The sequence below is a fragment of the Capsicum annuum genome, chromosome 9 (genome assembly GCF_002878395.1).
Source record: "Capsicum annuum cultivar UCD-10X-F1 chromosome 9, UCD10Xv1.1, whole genome shotgun sequence".
Lineage (NCBI taxonomy): Eukaryota > Viridiplantae > Streptophyta > Magnoliopsida > Solanales > Solanaceae > Capsicum > Capsicum annuum.
Genome location: NC_061119.1, coordinates 30,314,901 through 30,330,299, shown reverse-complemented (window position 1 = coordinate 30,330,299; position 15,399 = coordinate 30,314,901). Strand labels below are relative to the sequence as shown.

The following is a 15,399-nucleotide window of genomic DNA, read 5'->3' as shown; positions in this document are numbered from 1 at the left end:
CGAAGGCAGTTAACGAGATTCATGATAACCCCTAGGGAACGTGTAACCACGAAACATGCGATAATGAAACTTTATTTTGACATGATCTTGGCATGTGTTTTATACCACATGATCAAAACATTGTAATACATGAATTTTTTTATAAGAATCTTTGGCCTGATTAAGATTGGTACACGACATGAGATGAGATTAAGAATTGAAATATTAAAGATACAACGAAAAGACTTAAACATTAGAGACACTACTCGTCTACACTGCAAACAACAAATTTCATGATTCATCATTTCCAACTTACAATTCTCCCAGCACACAACTAAGCACATGAGCTTGAGTCCCACTATATAATACTCTTATGTTGAAGCCTAACTCAGAGAAAAGAGGTGCTAGCTTAAGCTATTGGACTCCATATTCTACGTCTACTTAAGAAAATTTACTTCACCTTATCACTAATGTCAAACACACTCAAGTTTTAAATCAAGGAGTACTAACCATACAACACATTGATTTGCATTTTCAACAATCACAACATTGAAGCCTAATCATTACTACACCCACTACATGGATCTGCCTTCTAAGACCAAAAATTTTAAATTATTTTCACAAATATTTTTGCCATATTTCTCCTTCTTAGCTATTCCACACAACAATAGTTCATCTCCTACTTTTCCCTTTCACCAATAACCTTAGTTCAAAAGTCACATCAATTTTTTTTCACCTTCAAATATAACAAATTGTTTTAGCTCATCAATATTAACACACTGCTGCAGAATTGTTTCAGTTCTTTCTTCAAGATCTTCAAATAGCTCCTCTATCTCTACCAGTGTAGCCTCTTCGTCTTCATCATCATGATCATAATCAATGATGCTATCATCGTCATTCTCATCTTCTTCTACCCCGCCCTTTGAACCTGCAGTCTGCACATAATAATCCCCAAACAAATTGTCCTTCAAGATTGACCTGACAGCTAACTTTGTGAACCAGCTAGGTATCTTGTTTCCAAAAAGAAATGTACTAAAGATGCCTTGCTCGTACCAGCCCTATGGCAGAAGCATTTTCATCTTGTAACTGAAAAAAAAGTCCATTTTCAGCACAGTGTTTTCCACCATCAGGGAAACAAAGTCTTAAGTTGTCCCATTCTATACCATACCACACATCATCCAACACAATAAGATATCTCTTTCCGATTAAGTTTTTCCTCAACTTGTCAGCAAGGATGTCATCTTTTTCTCCCTTATCCATTGAGCCAGCAACTTGACTAAAAATCTTTTGTAATAGATCTCGCCAGTTATATCTTTGAGAAATGATGCATCATGCTCGAACATTGAAGTGAGAAAGAATGCTCTTATTATCCTACACCTTTCTAGCAATAGTCATTTTCCCTTGTTCCCCCATCCCGACAATAGGGATAATATCTAGCTCACTTATCACTAAGTCAGATGCCAAATTAGTTTTTCTGTTGCTATATCTAAACCCACTATCTCACCATCATCATTTACGAGATTGCTATGTTGACTTGGTAGATTTTTAGATGGCTCTACTACATAGTGAGGATTAAGAGCGACGTCTGCAAACCACATAACAGTCACCTCAGCATTAATTTGCTCGATCTCTTTTAAGATTGTAGGAAGTTAGCAAAAATGTGCCAAAACACATTATACTGAGCAAGAATAGAAGAATAGAATCAATGACAACTTCAGCTTCATAGGCCAAATTGATAGTACGCCTCCGAAAATCTTTAAGAATTTCATGTTCATGTTGCACCTTTGTGACATCTATGAAAATGGATGATAAAGATGACAGCTCCTCCTCTAAAATGGATGTTAGAGATCATAACTATATCTCCAAATTATCAAAGAGAGGTTTCATCAGGAAATCTAAATCTGATTTAGATTTCAACACCTTATTCAATTTATTCAAAAGAGAATCTAGAAATCTCAATCCACTAAAAGTTTGGTGGAACTGAGATGGGGTGAATTTTAAGGGCTTGTAGTATGACTTCACTGGTGCCTTTAAATCTTTATCTTCCTCTAGTACCCGCAAAGAGTAAATATCTCTAGTGCCACTGGTTTCATCTTCGTCTATAGATCAAGGAAGAAGCTTTTGAATTACATATAGAACATCACCTTCTATAGCTACAAGCTTTGTCCATAGCCTTATTCAACCAGTTACCATTATTAACACTAATCCATACATCGGCATCAAGGAAAACCAACAAGAAATCTATTGCCACATCAATATTTTCAGCAATGATATTATTAGGAATGTTCTCGATCTTTTTGTTTTTGAGATACATTAGCAAACTGTGGAGATGATGTGAAAATTCCTTTTGGTAATTTCTTGTCCTTGAAAATTTTTGATTGAGTAAACTTTGAAGCCTGTAGTTCACTAAGAAAAATATTCTTCATTTCCAGTTCCACTAACACAATCAAACATAATAGATAGGGAGGTTTATTGAAGATATCATCTTCAGACTCAGCAGCGCCAACTAAAACAGCAAGAAAAAATTGCCCCACATTGTTAGCCATGAACTGAAGTCAAGTCTCAAGACATTCCAACTTCTCATGGTTGACCTAACCATTTATCTCTGTGGCATACAAGTATCTAAAAAATTTCATTTTCTTTTGAACAATTTCAAGTTGCTTTGTAAATTGATTTCATTCAAGGTAAGACCTATTTGCTTTCCTATGGCGCTCTAGTACATTATTTAGATTCTCTCAGAGGCAATCCATATATTCTGACAGATCAGAACCATTCAACTCAGAATTGTAACTTAAACTAGTATTACCATCAATGATTTCCAACATTTATGATTCTAGCCTTTTCAGATCAAGGTTAGTTTTACATTCATTTGGAATTCCAACAAAATCCCCACAAAGAATTTTCACAATACTTATGGCCTTCTTTGTGATTTTTACTATGGAATTAGGCCAAAGAAAATGATTGTACTTTATAAAAGTTCTCAAGAATCTTAGATCTATTTCAAGTTTCTCAATTTGATCAATCTTGAAGCTATCTAGATCACCTCCACTCTTGATCCTTCTTAGGGGATCTAACATTTCCTCGATTTCATTTTGAAGACTTATCAAAGCATTATGTCTTTCTGAAGTTTTATTCACATCAGCAAGAAAGCTGCTGCCATTAAATTTGTCGAAGTTAAGATTGTAAACAGTCTTGACAAGGGTAGATTTACCTATTCCCCCATACCATATATAGCCATAATATCTACTCAAGAATCTATTCCAACGGGGTAGAGAGCAATACTTAAAACTACACAATTTAGGTTTCTTGCAACCACCTTTACAATCTCTTGAATAAACCTTGACTCACACCTATCAGATTTGTTCTGTAAGACCATTTCTCCCAAATAAGCAATTATTGCTACCACATTAGTGTATCACTATAAAATGGCGATCCATCCCTCAATCAATAGTTAAACAACTAAAAATATTTATTTACACAAAAGTCACCCTCACTCTGACTTCTAACATTGTGACTTTGTATCACCAACTTCCTGGCCAATCTCACTACCAATAGGTCATGACACTTTAACAAATACTACTACTCTGGTGGAAATATAGTTTCAACATTTTGCTATACATCATTACCTATATACATGACATCTATAATATGAATTTTGAAAAGGGGCTGAATAGACTGTGTACCTTGGGATGATAAGCATGATTTCATCAGAATAAAGGCATACACTCAAATCAATACAACTTGAAAAACTAATGGACTTCTCTCAAGTCCTTACATAAATTTTATAATCTTTTATGGCTCAATCAAAAAGGACCATACCATTTAGATACTAGATTTCTACACTTGAATCACCTCAATAATAAGACATATCTGAGAACATCAGAGTAAGGAAAGAATTACGATAACTTTGTTTTCGTATAAGCAACACTATAAAACGAATTATAATATGAAAGAGGAATTTTCTAACTCTATAGCTTGAACTAGAACATGAAGAAAGAGAAAAATTCCTAAACTCCTTATATCCTCCTACTTATAAGTGTGGCATAATACATACCCATAATAAAAACGCTACTTGACGCGATTTCGCAAACACCCTGGGACCATGAACTATGCTCTGATACCAAGTTTGTCACAGCTCAAACTATGGCCTGGCCGTGACGTACATCCTGAACCATAAAGGCCCAGATATCCTACTCTATCTGGTAGTCATGCACAATATTCATATAATATGAGAAGATGCGGAAATACAATCTGATACGAAAATATGGTCATACTCTAAATTCAGTTTAATAATAAAATGATATAATAGGATTTCTGGAACAAAAAAGGCTCACCACTACATTGATCACTTCTCTCTAGATACTCTACTGCTTAGTCAGACCCCTAGATTGAGCCTCCGAACCTGGGAGGTAGGGGGTCAATATAGATGTATACGCAGAGCAAATCCAAAATAATAATTTATATTCAACATATATGAGAGCAATTTAAACAATTTATAAATATGTCATATGGTAAAAATCACATGAGCATTTTAAAAGACTCTTTAAAATTCTGAACTCTGTAACACTCTTTGTTTTACTTCTATGCTAGGTGGTATACCCTATAATTTCACAGATTTCACCAACTACCTAAACTTGGTTACCGCCAAAATAGGAGTACTAGTGAGGGAAGAGCACACAAGATCACACAGCAGGGTGCCACAACCCTAATCATGTCATTATATCGGGGTTGGACATAAGATCACAAAGCAGGGCTCCAAACCATAAGTCCCGATTTGGGATGACAAAGTACTAGGTACACAAGATCACATAGCACGACTCAATTTCCTGTGTCGACAAATCATAGTTTGTAGCATAGAGTCATTTGACTCGGGCTTTCTGTGGGTATCCACCTAACTCACAACAACCTAGTTTTTAACTCTTTAAAACATAGATTCTATTAAATCAAACTTTAACTCTATCATGGCGTACATTTATATGGTATTATCATACCATTGACTTGCAAGTCACATTCTTTGAGCCATTTAGCAAATTATATCTCTGTTCTCAAAACATTGAATTTAGGACCACCGTATCAACAATTCTTTTGAAGAAACTCATTCTTTAAAACTCATGTAAACATATGCAAGGAAACTCTCTTTGTCAATATTTCAAGAATTCAAGGTGGTCATGTCAAAGTTCTCAATTACATGCATTTTTTTCTCTTTAACACAAGAACATCAAGAAACACCTTCTCACTATTTCTAAATCATGTTTCAATTGCTATGACATTGATAAAACTACTTTTAAATCACAAGGCATGCATTTCAACTCTTTTCCGACAAAATGATAATCTTTAATTCATCATACGAGAGGGGTTTCATAATATGTACTCTCAAACAATCTTCAATCTCAGCTTTCATATATGTACATATACTTGTAAATCAATTCAAGGGGGAAATACCTAAAGGCCAAATCAACAATATAATAAAAATATTTAAAACGCATAATTAAAATATAGATTTCAAAAACCCCTTTAAAATTCATGCTTGATAATATTTAAATCATGATATAGTGTTTAAAAGGCCATGTTGTTTTTAGTATAAACCCCACGTACCTTGAAGCCTACGGTCTGGGGATTTCGAATCTTCAATCAATTTCTAAAACCCACAGTTGAATCTTGAGGGGTATTGATTGTTAGGTTCAGACCTAAGTGTTTAGTTCTCGAGGGAGTTAGAGAAAATGACCATATTTTGGTTAATTGGGGGCTTAATCACGTATTTATGGAAGAATAAGGGTGGAGAAAAGGACTAAAATGCCACTAAGGAAACAAAGAAAGTCGTAACAGTCACTCAGTTGACAGGCTGATATGGCTGAAGTAAATTCAGCATAATTTTTTACTCCAATTTTGGATTTGGATGAAATTAGTTGCATTGAAAATAAGACTCAAAGAGCTTTCATTTGATATATAGAAGCCCTCCTATTTTATTATATACAGAAATATGGTCGATGAAATTTGACCCCAGTTGAAGTGTCCACTAAAATAAAATCGATAGAATTTTTTTCAACTCGTCTTAGAGTTAGGGGATTCTTGTGACCTCAATTCATACTCAAAGGTTTCAAAAAACTATAGGAGTGATCACCACACATACATTAGCAAGGAATAATTTAGTTCGGGTCTATACGTATAGGAACGATAGTCTAAATTTTAGCCCAAAAGTACAGGGTTTACACTAGTGAAAAGTTATGCCATTTTTACATGTGAGGTAGTAAGGGGTTGTGGTAGCCCCACGAAGCGAGGGATGCTTGACCCAAACAGGGGCTGCATCATGAGGGATGCTTGACCCAACTAGAGGTTGCGATGCAGGGTCTATTCCCCCATAGTTTTAGCTTCATAAGGGTCAAAGGTCACTTTCTTCCTTTCCCCTCAACCCCAAATGTCGAAAGCATGAATTATAACACCCTAAGGGCATTATTTGCCCATCTTCTTCAAATCTACTCACGTAAAAGCCTTCCCCTTTCCCCAAGAACAAAATTTAACTCTTCTTCTCTAAGTAATCTGGAAATTAAGCCTTCAAGTTCAAGATTATCAAGAAAGTTTCAAGAATAGGACCTTATTCTTCAAATCAAGAACACCATAGGAGAAAAACAACTAGGGTTTCGGCACTCAAGCTTAAAAGTCCAATCTTTTTGAAATTTCTTCGTGATTCCTACGAAATCAAAGGTACGTGGGGTTTTCCTAAAACTAAATGGGCATGGTGAAATTGTTTTAATGATGAATAAATGTTTAGAAATCATGAACATACAAAGGGATTTTGTATTTACAATTACATTTATGTATTATGAAACCGTATTGATGATAAAGTTTAGGTCTTGAGGCCTTTTCCAAAAAATTAATTTATAACCATGTATAAGTATATATATAAATGTGTTTGAAGAGTTTAAATGATGTATTAAGAGCATGAACTATTCGAAATCCCTCTCTTGTTTACAAGCATCTTGTTTTCGTAAGATTTGATTTATTCGAAATGTATTGTTGGGATCATAATATAAATGCCTTGATTTTGCTTATGAATTGATTATGAATTTGAATCAAAGAGAGGGTGTTTTACTTGGTGTTAAAAATGAAAGAAGTTTACTAAGAAGATTTCATGTTTTATCACAAATCTCATGACCACCACATGTTTGTTGAAATGCTGAAAGGAGTAATCATTGCATAACTTGATAAAGAGTTTTGAAGTCTGAATCTTCTTGAATTGTACGAAGTATGGTGGTCCCTAATTTATATTTTGAAAGAAGAGACTGTGATATGATATTTTAAGACTCAGAAAACACGACTTGCATGTATTGGTATGAAGATACCAATTCAGATAATGCCATAGAATATTTAGAGCAAACTAAAGATACAAATTTTGGTTAGATTTTCAGAATTTGATTTTAAAAAGAGGCATGTTTAGAACAGATTAAAAATGGGCGTAAGAGATGTTAGGTGGTTACTCGAAGAAGGCACGAGTCAAATGACTTATTGCTCAAAATCGTGATTTACTGACACAGATTTATGATACCTAAAAAGGAAATTGTATACTGGCGGCGGTCCTGTGGCATAGCAGATAAGCAGATACTCCAACACTTGGGGCAAACTTGGGTTGGGGGACTTGCCGCCGAGTCAAGGGCGAATTTCATATAGCCCGTGGAATAGCAGAGTTTTAGGGTGTACCACCTTACTCAGAAGTAATACAAAGAATAGAACTGCATTAACAAAAATGTTTTATGGTTATCGAAGAATGCCCATGTATTTAAAACTATATCATACATTATGTTTCATGACTTGCTCTCATCTATCTTATATATATATATCCATTATTTTGAATTGCTCTGCGTACCAGTATATCTGTATTGACCCCTTATATTTTAGGATTCTGAGACACAATCCTAGGTCCCATTAAGCACTAGATTGACTTGTCAGAAGTTGTAGTTGGTGAGCCTTCTCTATTCCAGAAGGACTAATTTTCATATTTCATTATTTCTTTCCTATATGGTCTACTGGGGGCCTTGTCCCAGTTTTGTCTCAAACGTATGATGATTATTGTAATGTTAGATATTTCGTAGACGGTTGTCACATCTTTTGAATATTCACAATTTCCTTTTTAAATTGTTCGATTGAATTATGATATTGACCATTATTCCGTATTGTTTTATATTTCCTTATTTTCCTTCATATTATATGAAAGTATGTCTGATTGGCAGATTGAGAAGGGCGTTCGGACCTTCACGGTTCGGGATGCCCGTCATGGCTAGGGCCCCGGCTCGGGTCGTGACATTGCAGTAGTCGAAAATATATTTAATAATTTATTTAAATAATTATTTAATTTTTGTGTAAGGGTATGATTATATATTTATTAATATATTTATTTAATTGTTTATATTTTGGACTATAGTAGTTGGAAATACATATTTAATAATTTATTTAAATAATTATTTAATTTTTGTATAAGGGTCTGATTATATATTTTACAATATATTTATTTAATTTCTTAACTTTCTGACAACAGTAGTCGGAAATACATATTTAATAATTTATTTAAATAATTATTTAATTTTCGTATAAGGGTCAGATTATATATCTAATAATATATTTATTTAATTATTTATATTTTTGACTATAGTAGCCGAAAATACATATTTATTAATTTATTTAAATAATTATTTAATTTTCGTATAAAGGTCTCATTATATATTTATTAATATATTTATTTAATAATTTAAATTTTCAACTATAATAATCGAAAATAATATTTAATAATTTATTTAAATAATTATTTAATTTTCGTATAAGGGTCTAATCATATATTTATTGAATTATTTATCTTCCCAACTACAATAGTTGAAAATAAAAATTAAATAATTTATTTAAATAATTATTTAATTTTCTTATAAGGGTCTGATTTTATATTTAGTACTATGTTTATTTAATTATTTTTATTTCCGACTACAGTAGTTGGAATATACATTTTTTGGAATTTACCGCCAAAAATTCTGATTGTTTTAGTCACAAATGGTATCGGAATAATATTTTGTAAAAAATAAAAATAAAAAAGTAAAATTTCCGACCCAAGTAGTCGGAAAACTACGACTAATTTTTTCAGTTGGAAAATAGTGAATTTCTGGTAGTGAGAGTTAAATTGTTCAAGCTTAAGGTGGGTCAAGTCCCACTTATAACTCCTAATACTAAAGTCGCTTCTACAAGACTAAATTCTACCTTGTAGGTTATCTATCTCTCACCATAAGGGCTTATCAATCATTACTAGGCCTATAAGGGAAAATCCTCTTCCTAAGTCATCCCAACACTAAGGTTATTCCATAACTAGTCATATCTAGGTCAACATACTCTTAAGGTTAGCCAACAACATTATTCACAACTATTAGAGCAACTAGAGTAACTCATACTATTCATGAGACTATAAGTAGAACTACCTGGGGTTCTAGGCTAAAGGACAAACATCACATTTTACAAGTTTAATAGCCTACAATAATCAATTTATCCCAAGTATCACCAATCATCCATTAGTTATCTCGGAACCTCATCCAATCTCACAAGATATCAAAATCTATACTATAATCAAGCTCAATCTATCTACAAGCAACCTTAACCTACCACAAGTCCAATTGCTCATGAACTAACAAGTTTTGCCTTTCGTTTTCTTGAAGCTTCTTCTTCCACGAACCAAGATATCAACAACATAATCTAAGCATCACTACAAGAACAAAAACACCCATTATGGAACCACTATGCCATGGGACCAAAATGACTCTAAACCGCCAAGTGGGTTCCACTTTCGAAAAATGAGTTTCCGAGATCAACCCATAGTCTAAATATCATTAGGGAGCTAAACCCCTCATAAAATTTTAGTAAATCAATCACATTTCTGGCTACAATTGAGCCTCTAAGACATAGGATTTTTTAGTCTAGAAATAAAGAAATTAATACAAAATTTGGAGGAATCTTACCTTATATTTGTAGAAAAAATGGATTATACAAGTTATTCAAGCTCCTAATCAACCCACAAGACTCATTTTTTAGTCTACAATCTCCCATTGCTGCGAGGGTTCTCAAAGAAATGAAAAATTCCCCAAAAATTGGCTTAAAGAGTTTTTATACGAGTTCAAATGGGCCCACAAGGTTAAAACTTATTTTTGACCTCTCGGACTCATTTGAACTCTGTTTTTTGCAAACGAACTATATAACCCCACAAAATTCGATATTTTGGATGCAGTGACGAAGTTTTATTTTCCATCTGAGGTTATTTCGGTCACTTGTGGTTCCCACATCCATAATTTTTTATTCTTAATTTTTTGACTAATGTGTCGAAATAAGCTCGGGTGCTATGGGATCTGAACCAAGGGTCTACCTACCCTGAATTAAAAAATACATAGCTATTGGCACTGTCGAAATTTCCATCCAAAATTATTTTACTGAAATTTTTGCTCAACAGCTATTTGGTATCGACAAAGACTTCAAATTGGAAAAGTTGCTCTAAAAGCCAAACGAATCGTCAAGTAATCAAACTATTTCAGCATGTCACTAATGACTTGAGACAGATATGGAGGAGCTCGATCGGAGAAAATAAGCAAGAAATGGGTATTGACCTGAATGTTCATTCTACTATGTCTTAAATTTTTCCTAGTATACTTTAGGAAACTTATAACCCCTATTCGTTTAGGATACCTTTTGTCTTAATAAATTTGGGAAAAGAAAATATAGTCTTTAAAGGATTGGGAGAACCTTTTCTTATAGGTTTGGGAGTATTTTTGGATCTATATATAGGGTATTTAGTTTTAGATTCTAAAGCATTATACACTTCTTCTTTTTCTTTCATAATGGAAAACTCTCGCCACTTTTTCTTGGATGATTAGGCCAAGACGAACCTCGTTAAAATATTGCATTATTTTTCTTCTATATTTTCTTTGTTTGTGGTTATGTCCTAGTTAACCCATGATGTTCCTGTTTGTGTCCTAGTTAACCCATGATGTTTCTGTTTTACTGAAGAATTAATATCGAAGTCTTAGTAATGTTTTGTAACACCACGCCAAATCGTCGATGCATTTGTCTCATTTATTTTGACTTCATAAGTGAGTAAATTTTAAACCATATAGAATTTCCTTAATTTTGACTCTCTATCAAGTGGTAATTTTAATGAGCTTTCCGTTAATATAAGATTTAGCCAAATTCGATACCCGGGCAAGAAGTTATGGGTAAATTTAAGTCCTAGTCGGAAAACACCGTCATTTTGAAGCATGGTGCATCACGAAGGGGGTCTATTTAACAATTGTCAAATTCCAGTATCCTAGCACAATTGTGGCACATCACGCTAAAGTTCCAAGTCTCAACCAGTGGGATAACGTGATGGCCCCGCGTCGCTGTGACCCCAAGAATCCCATTCGTCAATTTCTAGTAAGCCACTGCGATAGTGGCGCGTCGCAGTGACCCATAAAATCGGGCTTCCATTAATATTTTATTTTATCTCATTCAGGGTATATTAGGTAACTTCCACCCCTTTATCAGCCTAAACACGGGATTATACTCCCAAGTGACCACATTATTCATATTTTTCTTCAAAAATTCACAAAAACACTCTCTAGGATTTAAACTAAAAACCCAATTAACTCAAGATTCAACAGTGGATTTTCAAAACTGATTGGAGATTTGGAATCCCCAAGCCGTAGGCTTCAAGAATCAGCCATCAAATTTCTAAATTGAGGTACGTAGGGTTTATCCTAAAACTACATGGGCTTGTTGAAAACACCCAATTATGATTTTAAAAATCATGAAGAATGGATTTGTTAAAGGGGTTTTGAGATCCACCCTTTTATTATGCTTTATACATGTTTAATGATATTGTTATTTTGGCCTTTAGTCCTTATCCCCTTAAATCGATTTACACATATAAGTGTATGTATGAAACTTAAAATTGAAGATTTGTTTGAGAGCACAAATAATGAAAATCCCCCTCTTGTGATAACCTTATGTTTATGATCTTATGGTGATTGATTGAAATGCATGATTCACGGCTTGAAAATTGTTTACTCAAATACCATAGTATTTTGAGCATGATTTATAGATTTATGAGAGGGAGTTTCTTAATATAAATATATTTTATTAAAAGAGAAAGATTTGCATTAGATCAAGGGATTTGACATAGCCACCTTGCATCATTGAAAGTTTGACAAAGAGAGTTGAATATATATGTTTACATGTGTTTTAGAGAAGGAGTTCTTTGAAATGAGTTATTGATATAGTGATCTCGAATTTATGTTTTGGAAATAGAGAGTGTAATATGCCAATACTGGCTTAGAGATGTAACTTGCAAGTCAATGGTATGATGATACCATAAGTATGTATGCCAAAATAGAGTACTGTTTTTCAGAGTTTGATTTTAGAGAATGCATATTTTTAAAGAGTTAAAACTGGGCTTAAAGGGCGGTTGGGTGGTTACCAGAAGAAGGTTTGAGTTCAAGTTACTCTTAACCCAAAATCGTGATTTGCTGATCTGGGTATATTATTTTAGGCTGGCGATTGTCATGTGGTGTAGTAGAGTTAGAGCCTCCAACCCTTGCGGCACACTAGGGTTGGGGTCTTCCCCGCTGAGTCAATGGAAGATTCCATATAGCCCGTAGAATTTCAGAGTTGTAGGGTATACCACCAAGAGAAGAAGTAAAGCAAAGAGTGTCACAAATTTCAGATGATTTTACAGAGTCTTTCAGAAATGCCAATGTGATTTCTTACCATATGATATGTTTATGAACTATTCTAAATTGCTCTCATATATGTTGAATATAAAATATTATTTTGGATTTTCTATGCATACCAGTACAATTGTATTGATCCCCTACCTCCCAAGTTCAGAGGCTCAGTCTAGGGATCTAGTTAATCAGTAGAGTATTCCATAGAGAAGTGATCCATGCAGTGTTGAGCCTTCTTTGTTCTAAAAGGCTTGTCATCTCAGATTATGTTATTCCCTTTTTTTAGTCTGCTGGACGCCTTGTCCCAGCTTTTCTGACAGTTATCTTTAGATCATGTAGTAGAGATTTTGCAGATTGTTCCAGAAGTTGTTTAGTTGATTTTGGATTTCATTCCGTATGGATAAAATGAATCCATAGTACGACCATGTTTCTGTATTAGATTATAATTTCTCATTTTCTTTTATTGTATGAATGTTGTGCATCATTACCAGATCATATAGTGTAGAAAATTTAGCCCCTCATTTTTTAGGATGCACGTCACGGCTAGGTCCTAGTTTGGGTCATGAAAAAGTTGGTATCAGAGCAGGGTTCATGGTCCCAGGATATTTGCAAAATCGCATCGTGTTGAATCTTTTTTATGGGTGTGTAACGCACCATACTTATAGGGAGGAGACTACTAGTGTGACACGCCAACTTAGGAAGGAGTCCCACATCTGCAAAACACAGGAGGGATGCTGGGTATATAAGTGAGAAATCCTTATTCCCTAGTGACGCGTTTTAAAGCCATGCGGGCCTAGGCCTAAAGCAGACAATATCACTGATGGGTTGCAGAGTGGCAGGTGTATCTCTGGCCTATATGGTTGGGGATGCCCGTCGCGGCTAGAACCTCGGGCCGGGTCGTGACAACTAGGTGTTTAGGAATATTTCTATTCATTGTGGTTTAGTTCGCGCTTTAAAGTCTGAATTGTCCCCTAATTAATGGTCTCTTGTGTTTCAGAAAAACAATCATGTCTTTCCATCGTACTATCGATTAGAATGCACAGACAGATAATGTCCGTCCCACTCATAGGATGAGGACCCGAAAAAGAGCTCAAACTCCAGAGGTTGATGCTACACCAGGAGTCCCACCTGCTCATAACAGCCCACTTAGGGCACCTAAAGCTCCCCATATGGGGACTAACCTCATTCATCCTTGCGAGAGAAAGGTATTTAATGTAGAATTCAGGCAGTCCATTCATATGCTTGCACAATTAGTAGCCATACAGACTCAACAGTTGGAAGATATTAGGTTTGCATCTGTTATTTCTGATGTTACAAGAGTGGTCCAGTTCATGAGGATGAACCCGCCCAAGTTTACTGGTACCAAGGTAGAAGAGAATCCACAGGAGTTTATAGATGAGGTGGAGAAAATCTTTAAGGTGATGCATGTAGATGAGGTATAGAGGGTTGAGTTGGAAGCTTACCAGCTTAAGGATATAGCAAACCAATGGTATAACAAGTAGGAAGATTCAAAGAGTCAGCATGCTGAACCCACAATTTGGGCTAAGTTTGTGGAAGCCTTCATCGATCGGTTCTTTCCTCTAAAGCTGAAAGAGGTCATAGCTGATAACTTAGTGCTTTAATGTCAGGGAGGATTGTTGAACTGGGACATAGATTTTTTCAGACTATCAATCCATATGTAGTAAGTTAAGGAAAATAAAAAGAAAGTCACTGAATCTAGAAAGAAGGACAGGAAGGCAAAGAGAGCCAAAACATCATACCAGAGCCATAGTAAGCAGTAGAGTGGGAATTGGGGAAAAATGGCAGAAGCAGAAGTTTTGGGGTGATTCACAGTCTGCAGCCAGTGCTCCGGTGTCTAGACCCCCAACCGGCCAGTGCCCCTAGAATTTTGAGCCCAGATAGGGGCCGACAATGAAGGGTTCAAAGTCTCAAGGAAGTGTAGCTCTGACCTCTTGGACATACCCGCACTGTAAGTGATGTGGGAGGAATCATCTAGGGAGATATCAGTTTGGCGCTATGGTATGTTATTCGTGTGGCCAGCCAGGCCATATCCAGAGAGACTATCTGACAGAAAAGGGTAATGTTGGAGGAGCAAAGTCTTAGGCTAATACTTATGCACCACCACCGCCTCAGAAGGGTGACACTTCAGCCTTCAGAAATAGACGCATCCAATTATACGCCTAAACTAACCGCAAAGAGGCAGAGGACTCACCGGATGTAGTTATTAGTACATTGCAAAACTTTTCCCATGATGTTTATGTTTTACTTGATCCCAGGTCCACCCTGTCGTATGTGACCCCTTATGTGGCTATTAATTTTAGGTTTGAACCCATTGTGATTTTTGAGCCTTTTTCTGTTTCCACTTTTGTGGAAGATTCTGTTGTAGCTAAGAGGGTGTACAGAAATTGTGTGCTGACTTTTTGTGGGTGGGATAATGTGGAAAATTTCATAGGACTTTAAATGATTTACTTTAATGCTATCTTAGGAATGGATTGGCTCCATTCGTGCTATGCCATACTAAATTGTAGAACCCGAAGAGTCACTTTTTATTTCCCGAATAAACTAGTAGTAGAGTGGGAGGGACATTCCTTAGCACCTATAGGGCACTTTATATCTTACCTCAGAGCCCATAAACTTATTTCTAAGGGTTGCTTGTTTCATCTTATTCAGGTTAAAGATTCGAATACTGAAAGCCTTTCTC

The 15,399-nt window shown here is 35.2% G+C and overlaps 1 pseudogene; it reads right to left on the bottom strand.

Annotated features, from left to right (window-relative positions):
- LOC107844303 overlaps positions 1 to 15,399 on the bottom strand; it is a 90,974-nt pseudogene that overhangs the window by 25,171 nt on the left and 50,404 nt on the right.